This window comes from Pteropus vampyrus, unplaced genomic scaffold (genome assembly GCF_000151845.1).
Source record: "Pteropus vampyrus isolate Shadow unplaced genomic scaffold, Pvam_2.0 Scaffold40, whole genome shotgun sequence".
NCBI classification, from domain to species: domain Eukaryota; kingdom Metazoa; phylum Chordata; class Mammalia; order Chiroptera; family Pteropodidae; genus Pteropus; species Pteropus vampyrus.
This window is the reverse complement of record NW_011888821.1, coordinates 864,982-876,607: the sequence shown is the minus strand read 5'-3', so window position 1 is coordinate 876,607 and position 11,626 is coordinate 864,982. Positions and strand designations below refer to the sequence as shown.

The 11,626-nt window shown below is 45.7% G+C and overlaps 1 pseudogene; it reads left to right on the top strand.

Moving 5' to 3' along the window:
* The first annotated feature begins 624 nt into the window (after nucleotides 1–624).
* LOC111738601 lies at nucleotides 625–743 on the top strand (annotated as a pseudogene).
* The last annotated feature ends 10,883 nt before the right edge of the window (nucleotides 744–11,626 follow it).

Below are 11,626 nucleotides of genomic sequence, written 5' to 3'. Positions count from 1 at the left end.
GTTTCGCCCAGCATCTATGAAGTCCTCCTACAGTCACAGTTCGTACATGTTAGCGGACACCAGGATCACCTGGGTAATCTGATAAAAATGAAGATGCCCTGGCTCCACGCCCTGATGATCTGATTCGGTAGGCCTGGGATGGAGTCCCCAAATCTGCATTTTTAACAAAAGTGGGTCTCCTGCAGGCTACCTAGAAACCCAGGTAGAAAAAGAAAGGCCTAGAGAGAGAGATACCCAGGGCTCCTGGGTCCCTCTGCAGGTGTGTGCCAGCTTGCTTTCTTCCTTGGTATTTTTCCAGGATTTCTGATAAAGGATAAAGTCCTCCCGAGGACATTTTGCTGTGAGAGGAAGTTAACCATCTGCTGCTGGGAGAAGAAGCACTCTGAGGCTGTGAAATATTTCCATAAGGGATGCTGAGGTTCCTTCTCGCCGAAGTGATGAAGAGAGTCAATCCATCAAATAGTGCACATGCCCTACTTCGAGAAGAGCAAATTCTGTCTGGAACATCTTGACTCTCACCTGGGTGCAGAAGACAGGGAGGGGGCCCGTGTTAGGGCTCCCAAACTTTCATGTCAGGATAAGGCTGTACTTAGAAAAATGAACATTATTAACATTGATCTTCCAGTCTACGGCCATGCCACCCTGAACAAACCTGATCCTGTCTGATCTCAGGAACTAAGCAGGGTTGGGCCTGGTTAGTACTTGGATGGGAGACCACCTAGGGAGACCAAGTGCTGTAGGTGTAAAAAATAAAAATAAAAAAAATAAAGGATTGTAAGCTGACAATTGTAAGCTTGCCAATCTGTGAGGTCAACCAAGGGTTGCCTCGCCTAAAAATATTAAAAACAAAACAAAACAAAAAAACATTGATCTTCCTTTGGAGCAGAATATTTCTACCAACTCATTCCTTCCTTTCAGATGTAAAGAAGGAGGGGATAGAAAAGCATGAATTTCCCAAGTGGAACACATCAAGGAAGAAAGTATTTTTGAATGTCTTTATACGATAGAGAGCCACACACATGATCACAAATTCTATTTCACATACGAGCCCATGTAGTCATTTCACCAGACAGACTTAGTCGCCAGGTGTGATATCCTCCATTGAGTGTGTATGTTACAAATGTGTGTACCCTAACACAGTATAACTGTGGCCAGGACAGGCTCTTTGCAGAAAGACCAGGGACCAAGGCTGGAATTGAGATTCCTGTTTAATTACGAATCAAAAACAGAGTCTGAGCTCATCCTTAACATGGGATGTTGAAAATAAGCAACAACAAAAACAACACTTCAATTGCATGATACAATAGCTGTATCATAGGAAGAATGCTGATTTCTGGAACCTGCTGATGGTTACAAGGTGAAATGAAGGAGCTTTGACTGAATGGAATGCATCTTGTATCATGGAGAGGTGGTGTCTAGAATTAGTAAGAAGCCAGTTCAGAATCTTGGGGTTGTTGTTTGAAAGACTTATGGAGGTCTTGCAAAAAAAAAAAAAAAATAGTGGAAACTAACTTGCTGATCACGTGACGAGAGATAGAAGGGGGGGTGAGATTTACATTCATTTTATGTGCTGTGCTTACTAAAAACAGCCAACTATGAAAGATGCATTGAATAAAGCATCCTGGATAGTAAGTCAGTCAAATCCAACTTTGAATCCTGGGTCCACTCTTTATACTGCCTTTGGAAACAAAACCTCAATTTCTTGATCCGTAAAATGGAGTTAATATGTACTCCACATCATCGCTGTCCTGTGAGCCACAAATGTGAGCCACATATACAATATTAAGTTTTCTTGTAGCTACATCAAGAAAAACTAAATAGGGAAGAGGTGACATTAATTGGATTTATATATTATATATAACAGATAAATTCAATATAATAAAACTATTTCAACATTTGACTAAAACAAAAAATATTAATACACATTTTGCATTCTTTTTTACATTAGGTGTTTGAATCTTGTATGTAGTTTACATTTACAGCAACTCTCTGTGCTCAATAGCCCATGTGGCTGGTGGCTGCTCTGTAGGACTGTGTAGCTATATTGCATTAGTAAGATTATTAAAAGAAATCAGGCATGTAAAATACATCAACATAGTAGGTAACTGACAAATAGTTGCCATTATTATTATTATTATTGTTATTATTAGCACTAGTGTGTGTAGTGAAAATGAAAAGAATTATAAAGCTTTCTGCAAAGGGAGATATCAGTATGGGCTTGATGAAATATTTAGTCATCCAAGCCAAAATGATTGACACAATGGTAAAGCAGTGAGTTTCTATGAAACCACACATGTTCAACTTTTAACTTCAATAGATTATATTAGTGTCTGTGCTTTTATTTATAGCGCGCTACACTGTACCCATGTGAACATATATAAGTATGAAGTAGGTCCTCAAAATAATCAGTGGGCACACACTCCATTCCTTTCATTGTTTTTCATTTGACTCATGAAAGTGAAAAGTCTGGGAGCCAGCAAAATTATTGTCTAGGGGTGAACCTAAACTCAGCCTTCAAGGATGGGTAAGACTTGAGTGGGCAGAAAAGAAGCAGGAAGGAAATATGGGGTCAGCAAGTGTTTGTAAGTAGAAATGGATGTATTTGTGGCAGGCAAAAAATCTGGGGCCTGTTTTCTCCTTGGCTATGCCACTGTCACAATGATAATTTGCATATATTATCACATTCATTGCTCTGACAGCCAGGTGAGGGGAGAGCTGTCTCGATCTCAGTAATATTATGATTTATAATAAGGAATACATATTTGGTCTTCACACCCATTTTTGGCGGAGAGCTTCTAAAGCCCTTGGAATTCCCTCAGTGGGTGAGAGCAACAAAGGTGTCTATTGCTATGCTAATGAGGCACCTTTCAGCCCTCAGGTAGGATTGGGGCTGGCTGCCTGGAGGACCCACCATGTGATTAGAGGGTTGGAACTTTCTGTCACACCCCACTGACCTTCTGCTGGGGGAAGAGGGGCTGGAGGTTGAATCCAATGGCCAATGATTTAAGCATCATGCCTATGTCGTGAAGCCTCCATAAAAACGCAAAGAATGGAGTTCAGAGAGCTTCCGGGTTGGTGGACACGTGGTCATTCGGGAAGGGTGGCATGGAGTTTCCACGCCCTTTCCCCACACCTTGCCCTCTACATCTCCACCTCACTCTTCCTGAATCCCATCCTTCCGCAATATGCAGGGGGGCTCATGAGTCAAATGTTTCTCTGAGTTTTGAGAGGCACTTTAGCGAAAACTGATCAGACTCAAGATCAGGTGTCGTGGGAACCTCCCACCCATAGCTGGTTGGTCAGAAACACAGGTGACAACATCTGGACTTGGTATCTGAGCCTGAAATGTGTGTGTGTGTGGCGGGGGCGGAGGGCATTGTCTTGCGGGACTGAGCCCTCAACCTGTGTGATGTGCTGCTGCCTCCAGGTAGATAGTGTCAGAATTGAGTTGAACTGTAGGACACCCGGCTGGTGTTGGAGAATTGCTTTTGGAGTGGGAAACTGCCCCCAGTCCCGCATCGGCATCAGGGGTGGGTCTTAATCCCCTTCTTGCTGAGATGAACACTGAGGTCCAGAGAGATTCCGTGACTTATCGAAGGTCTCCCATGTGCCAGATGGAGGGGAGATGCCACACCTACGTCTGCCTGTTCTTAACCGGGGCAACGTGGCAAAGCGGCTGCGTTCCCATTCTGGCGACTTCCACTCTTTCTTCCTCCTCTTCCTCTTTTCTCTGACTTCTGGGGTCCAAATCATAAAAGTCAGATCACTTACCAGTCTGCGCTGTAATTTGAGTTCAAACACCCCAGGCTAGATAACCACTAAGGTCCCTCCTAGCCCTGAAATTATTATTATTATTATTTTCTTTTGTACTGCAATATGCGGCAAATATTCCACCAAGGAATAAACATGCTAAACTCAGTGAGGTAGTTTAGAAGGAAATTACAATCCGGTCTGAAATCAGAAACACACTTATTATGTTCATATTTCCTTCACAGCAGCATGCGGACATATCATTCCAAATATTTTAGCACTGGATAGATTGGACATAAAACAAAAGATGGATTTCTAAGCCAGGCTGCAACACTATTTTTTGCTTAATGTTTCTGGCCACGTCAAGCAGAACGTTCTCCCAAAGTGCAATGTATACATTAGCTGGAGAGCATAAATCATCCATAATTATAATATCCTTCACCCTGAGAGGCCTTCAGTGTTTCCTTTATAAAAGTTACACAGTTGAGACCCGCACTTGGCTAATAGATCGGCCCTCCCTGAAAATACAATTATGCCACATGCGGGGCGGGGAAGTAGTTTTGCACGCCCGCTGTCCCCGTGTGTTTCACACACAATGGCTTCCCGCGATGGACTTAACTGCTGGCTGCCCAGAAGCTCTGTGTAGGAGAGGAAGCTGGGGAGGGTAGGCCCTGCCCAGCCTGGCATGGGGCCAGGCCCACACAGGGCCTCTCGGAGAAAGATCCGCTAGCCATGGGGCACCCCGAGGAGCCTCTGAATTAAAGTCGTGTGGGGTGAATCCCAGGTCCCCGGCATTTGAGCATCTCTGGAGAAGGCCTGGAGATGCTGCTGACTCAGTATCTCTCTCTCAAAGGATGGGCTGGGTACCAGGCACTGTGCGAGGTGCTGGGCACGTAAAGAGTATGAGGACTGGGCGAGGGGGTGGAAGGTGCTGAGGTGGGTGGGGGAGCTTAGACAGTATCATATAACACGGCAGGCTCGCCGTGACAGACAGTGGGAAGGAGTGTAGACACAGAGGCTGGACCTCACATTCATAGGGAGTGTTAAATGGGACGATGAAACTTTTGCAAAATGCCACACAGCCTATAATTGTGGAGACAAATTAAAAGTGCTACCTTATTACATTTAAATAGGTGAACAGAACATTTCCGAAACCCGGTTTTTGTGTTTCTTGATTTTTAAATAACCCACGGAGAGCCTCAGCCTTCCTCAGCCTATCAGAGGCCTTGAAGGCAGCCAGACATTGTTTGCCACCTTGGTTCACCTGCCTGGGGGCCCTCTTTCTGAGGTCTCCTCCACCCTTCAGAATCCCATTCCTCACGGGGCAGGGACAGATGGTTCTCAGCCTGGTATCCACTCTTACCTCCTCTTTTTTAAACTCGTTACATTATTCCACAAGGGGGGGGTAGGGGTGAGGCGGAAAGACTACACTTCCCAGCATCCTTTGCAACTAGGGTTTGGCCATGTGACTCAATCCTAGATAATGAGATATCAGCAGGCGTTTCATTGGGATGCCCAGAAAGGCTGCCTGATAAAGGGAGTGTCCCCCTTTGGGAAGGACACAAATTGCTTATGCTCATGTAACTTCTGGTTCAGCCTGTCATCCCCACCATTCATTGGCCCTGCATGCAGCCATTCACGTCTCAAGCATTTATTGAGCAATTAGTATATGCAGCTAAGATGACTATCATGAGATCATAGATTTCAGGCATTTCAAGGCCTAGTGAACTAGAGAGACAGGAAGCATACGATTTCATGCATGGTGTCCAACAAGGGCCAGATGAAGAGAGGTATTGCCCAAGACACAGTGAGAACAGAAAGGAGAGAGTTTTGACCGTGGTGGGCAGGGAGGGCTTCATAGAGAAAGTGAAGCCCGAGCTCTGTTTCGGAGTTTCTAGGACATAGGATTCTAGCTGCTTTTCTGGCATGCATTTTTCCTCTATCGACTAGAAACTCTTTCTTTATAGGCAAGAACTATACCTCAACCTGGGCAAGTATTTAGTATAATCATTCAGAGATGACATCTGATGGATCTGAGCTAGACAGGGTCCTGAGACATCTTGACTCATAGACATCTCATCTCACGAGCCTAGTGGTCCTCAAAATGCAATGGCCCCCACAGTGTCGGCATCATTCAGGAACTTGCTAGAAATGTCAGTGACAGAGCTCCACTCCAGAGCTGATGAATCAGAAAATCCAGGAGTGACTCTCTTGCCCTAAAAAGATGCTCCGGGCCCAACTCCCAAATCTGTTCTGGAAGTTTGACGAAAATGCGTGAACTGCAGATGTGGATTAATCATCTTATTAGACTCCCGTTGGCATTCTTTTTTTTTCCCATTTTCTGCTTGAGTCTGCTTTTTCGCCTTCCTAGAGTCCCATCAGAACCCCACCAGTGTGCCCAATCTCTAGGCGTGCCCCCGAGGTTTCAAGCTGCCCAAGTTTTGATCTCCATGCATGTCATGCTCTCTTTGAGACTTGCCATCTCCGGAGGCAAGACTAATGAACAGGAGGTAAACAAACCAAACAAAAAAAAAAGTCTTCGCTTTGAAGAGAGACCTGCCTGTGGAGCACTACAAGTCGGAAACGCCTCACGAAATTTGCTAAGCAGACACAAAGCAAATCCTGCCCAAGCATAACTAGCCAAGGCCATGAGGTAAAGGCAAAAGCAGAGGGTCACTCTGGGTGGTCAGGGCAGGCGGCCTGAAGTGCATTTCTTGCTTCAGATAAGCAGAAGGTGGTTGGCTGCAGGCAATAATGGAAAGGCTAGACTTGGGAGAAAATAACCCAGATGAGGGTCAAACCAACAAAAGTCATTCTAACAAGTGGCCAGGAACAGGCTTGGCCAGGCTCAGAGCTCTCCTGCCTCCCTTTCCTCACTGAATGATGTCTCATTTTTATTTTGCAGAAGAAGGATCTGGCTCAGGAAGGTTACACGGCTTCTAGGTGGTCGAGCCTGAATATAAACCCATGTTTGCCGGCTCCAAACCCATCATGCAGATTAAATACACTTAGAGAGTGTGATAATCAAAATCAGGGCCCCCTCAACAGAGCCCCACATCCTAATCCCTAGAACCTATGAATATGTTGCCTTGCATGGCAAAAGAGACTCTGCAGATGCGATTCGGTTAAGGATCTGGAGATGGAAGATTGTTTTGGACTATCCTGATCAGCCCACTGTAATCACAGATGTCCTTTAAAAAGGGAGGCAAGAGGGCCAGAGAAGAAGTGTGATGACCAAGGCAGGGGTTGGAATCAGCCGGCTTTGAAGATGAGGAAGGAGCCATGAGCCAAAGAACGCAGGCACCTCTAGGAGCTGGAAAAGTCTTCAGAAGGAATGCTGCCCTGCAGGCATCTTGATTTAACCCCATTTTGAACATCTGACTTCCAGAACTGTAAGAACATACATTTGCATTGTTTTCAATTACCACTAAGTTTGTGGTCATTTGCAATAGAAAATTAATCCAGAAGGGGAGACCTGGGCAGAATGGAGCCACTGGAGAGAGGAGGTAGGGGAGCGGCCACATTTGTGACTACTTAGTGTGTGCCTGGAGCTGTTCGAAATTCTTTGCACGTGTGAACTCATTTCATCCGTAACACATGCCTCTGAGGTTGGTACTACACCTATCTCTTTTTACAGATGAGTTACCTGCGGGACAGAGAGACCAAGTGACTGGCTCAAGTTTGCACGGTGAATCAATGAGGTGGAGGAGGGCTTATGACAAGGCATTCTGACCCCGAGATCTGTCCTCCTCACCCCCACAGGACCCGACTCAGATATCTGGAGGGACAACTTTCTGGAAGAGATGGGATGCTATTCCAACAGTTTTTCATTGAGGGTCTGCTCTTGCCGGGCACATGGATAAGGCATATTTTGTGCTTGTAAATGTGCTCTGGGAGGGGAATGGATCAAGGGTGGGTCGTAGTCTGCAACCCGGAAACACCATTGTATAGGACTGGACACGGCAGGGGTGCGATCCCGAAGAGGTCCTGCTTCAGGGTCTTGGCAGGTAAGTGTGAGTTTCCCAGTGGACAAGGAAGGAAGGGAGGAAGGAAAGAGGGAAGGAAGGAAGGAAGGAAGGAAGGAAAGAAAGGGAAGGGGAGGAAAGGAAGGGAGGCAGGGAGGGAAGGAGGCTGCCCTACACAGAGGGAGGGCAGCTGCAAAGGCAGAGTCCTGGAGGAGCCAGGCACAGTCAAGGCAAAATGAGGCAAACTTGTCCTAGAGGGCCCTGCACTAGAGTGCCAGAGAGGACCCCACAAGGCTGAAGGTGGTAAGATAACATGTCAGATCCTGAACGGTGGAGTGCTTTCGAGAAATAGTAGATATGAGCTGCAGAGCTGGAGAGAAGGGGATTGCTATGGGCTGAAATGTCCCCCACAAAGATAACAAAGTCCTAACCCCCAGTACCTGTGAATGTGACCTAATTTGAATATAAGATCCTGGCAGATAGTCAAATTGAGGTCATTCAGATGGGCTCTAATTCAATAGGAGTGTGTCCTTACAAAAGGGGGAAATTTGGACACAGAGACACACACACACGCACACACACACACACACACACACACACACACACGAGTGTGGAGAACACCATGTGAAGATGGAGGCAGAGACCAGGGTGATGCATCCACAAGCCAAGGAATGCCAAAGGCTGCCAGCAAACCACCGGGGGAGAGGCCTGGAACAGACTCTCCCTCCCCGCCCTCAGAAGGAACCAATCCCACTGCACCTCAATCTCAGACTCCCAGCCTCCAGAACTGCGAGACGATAGATGTCTGTGTTGAAGCCACCCAGTCTGGGGTATACTCTGTTATGGCCACTCTAGCAAATGGACACGTGGATACAACAGTTTTCTCGAGGACAGTTCGGTGCAGTGTTTCTCAGAGTGAAGTCCACTGGGCAGTGGACACAGAGGTTAAGGTAGCTCTCAACCTCAGTGAAGGGCGTCTTGTGCATCGAAGGATGTTTATTTTAGCAGCATCCTTGGCTTCTATCCACTAGCTGCCAGTAGCATACCCTCCCTCTCCCAACTTGTAACAACCCAAAATATCCCCAGACGTGACCAAATGTCCCCTGGAGAGCAAAATCACCCTTGGTTGAGAATCACTGGAATAGAGAGATGAGATGGACTCGTTGAGCAAATAATGACCTTTTAAATTTAGTTCTGCAAGTCTTTTATGGAGTACCAGCTCTGAGCTAGGCTCTGTGAAAGTGTCAAGGGTTCAAAAACGAACAATGGGCTGCCCCTGTCCCTAGGGAGATCCAAGTCTCTCCGGGCAGCTTGCAATTTACCACAAACACTACCGACAAAAACACAAAGAAAAGTTTCTGGGGATTAGAGTGTGGTTATGTAAACTAACTTGATGTTCTTATGCATTCGCTGTTATTTCAAATTATTTCAAAATAAAGCCGCATTTCCACAGGCTAGAGGCTATTTTCCCATAATTTTCTTCCAGTATTGTTTATCCTGTATTTTTTTTTTATGAGTTTTAGGGTTATTACCAAGTTTTCAACAATCATTAGAGTGTGCCTGTGCCATAATTGAATACAGTTTTATTACCCCAGCGGACAGATATAAATATTTAATCCTTTTGCTCCACATGACAATATATATTTTGGACGGGGCGGGGGGGGGGGCTAATAAATTGCTTCTGGGAATTGCCCGCCCGTAGGAGGGGTACGTTCCGTGGATTTGGCTGGACGTTTTCTCCAATGTGCTATTATGAGCATCGATGCTGCTCCCACTCCTAAGTGGGCCGTTTTTAAAGAAATGATAAAGTGTTCTAGCCAAGATGAAGTGGAATTTCACTCACTGTTCCTTCTATTGAGTAGTTTGCCGGACAAGTAGAAAGCACTGGATTTCTGCAGAACGCTCCAGAGGAATCCAGCAGCCTGCTTCCCTGCAAAGCTCATCTGGGAAGCCCTGGTGTCCTTTCAGAGAAAGCGCGTGGATACCGACTTCGCTTCTGGGGACAGCAGAGGCCCAGAGAATAAACAGACAGCCCTCAGCTATTAATAACACGATGCGAAAACAGCATGTTTCTTAGGTCAGGGCTGGCTCAGTCTGTCTGTCAAAGACACCATTTCCATCCATGGCAGTGAACTTGCCTCAGGCATTTGTAAAATTCTTACTAATATGGATAGTTAACCTGCAGTCTGCCTTTTCTTTCTTTCTTTTTTTTCTTTTTTTTTTTTCCTTTTGGTGGTGATGGGGTGGGGAGATGTTGTTAGAGGGGGAAGAATCTGAATAAATAGAACATTCCACATGCTAGCTACCTATTTTGAAAGGGTTAACCAAGCAGCCTTTTTTTAAAGTGATAGTCATATCTGTCACCTAAGAAGCAAGGGCAAAGAAACAGTTGCTATTTAGCAAAAAAGGGATGAAGAAATAAAGTTTGAACTCCCTGCCCAAATGCAAAAATGCTAATGCTGCAAAATAGCCTTATTAGATTTTTTTTTTTTTTTTTTTTAACAGCACCGATTCCCAGGGAAGAAAGTTGTACCAAGTTTATTAAGTAATTCAGTTTGGTACAATTGAAGGGAGCATTCTAACTCTTTTACCACAGCTAACAAGCACAGCACCTCTGACAGACGGGCTGCCAGGGAGGTTTCATTCCCACTGTTTTTGTTTATCCAGCAAATTGTAGTTTTGTTGTCTGAGGGAATTGGGAACCGGGGAATTTGTAGAAAAGTGTAACTTCACTGAGCACAAAACAAAGCAATTCCTCTCTAACAAAACCCGCCACTTTGATTGCATCCCCTTCCAGCCTCCCGCAGAGTAAGCAGCCTCCAGTGGTGAGCTGGTCTTCTTTGCAGGTGCGAAGCAGAGGTCCCTGAGAACAGGAACGCCAAGGAGAACTCGAGGGGAGAAAGAAGAGGCCTCCCCGGACAGTAGCTGGGTCCAAGATAGATGAGTTTCATAATCTTCCCACTCGAGCATCACGGAGAACACAGAAGCGCTGGGAATAGTAGTCTAGAACACACCCCTGGATGCCTGATGCATGCAGTGCAGCAGGATGGCGGGCTTGCACGCACGTACGCACACACACACACACGTACACGTGCACACGCACACATGCACACACATGCGTGCGCACACGCGTGCAGCTTTCATTTTGATTTTAAAAATTATCTGAGAAATGAATGAATGAAGAAATATGGTGTATTTATACAACGGGATATTATTCTGCCTTAAAAAAAAAAAAAAAAGGGAAGGTAATCCTGACTTTTGTGACGCTCTGGATGAACCCAAAGGAAATGGTTCTGTGAAGTAAGCCCATCACAGGAGGACACACGGTCAAACTCACAGAAGCGGAGAACGGAATAATGGTGGCAACGGTTGAGGACAGGGAGAAATGCGGAGCTGTTCCATGGGCACCCAGTTTCAGTTCCGCGAGATGAATAAGTTCTAGAGTCCTTCTGTACAGCAAGTTTCCTGCCTGGAGCTAAGCTAACAGGACAGCACTGTGCGTGCACTCAACAGTTTGTTAAGAGGGGAGATCTCAGGTTAAATGCTCTTAAAAAAAAAAGCAAAAAACAGAAAAAAGAGACACAAAGCAACTTTTAGAGGTGATCGATATGTCTGTTACATTGATTGTGGGACTGATATCACAGGTGAGTGCATATACTCGAACTCACCAACTTATATCCATTAAATATATGCATTTTGGGGCATATCAATGATACCTCAATAAAGTGGTTAGAATTATGAGAAAGATCTACATACACTTCGAGGTGGGGAAGAAGTGAGTGAGAGCATCCTACGTTCTGCCCTGGCTAAGTCCCATGGGGGCACCCCATCCCTGTGCCGCCTCAGGTTGGGCACACAGTTGCCCCCGCTTATCCGCGGTCTCTCTTTCCACGGTTTCAGTTACCTGTGGT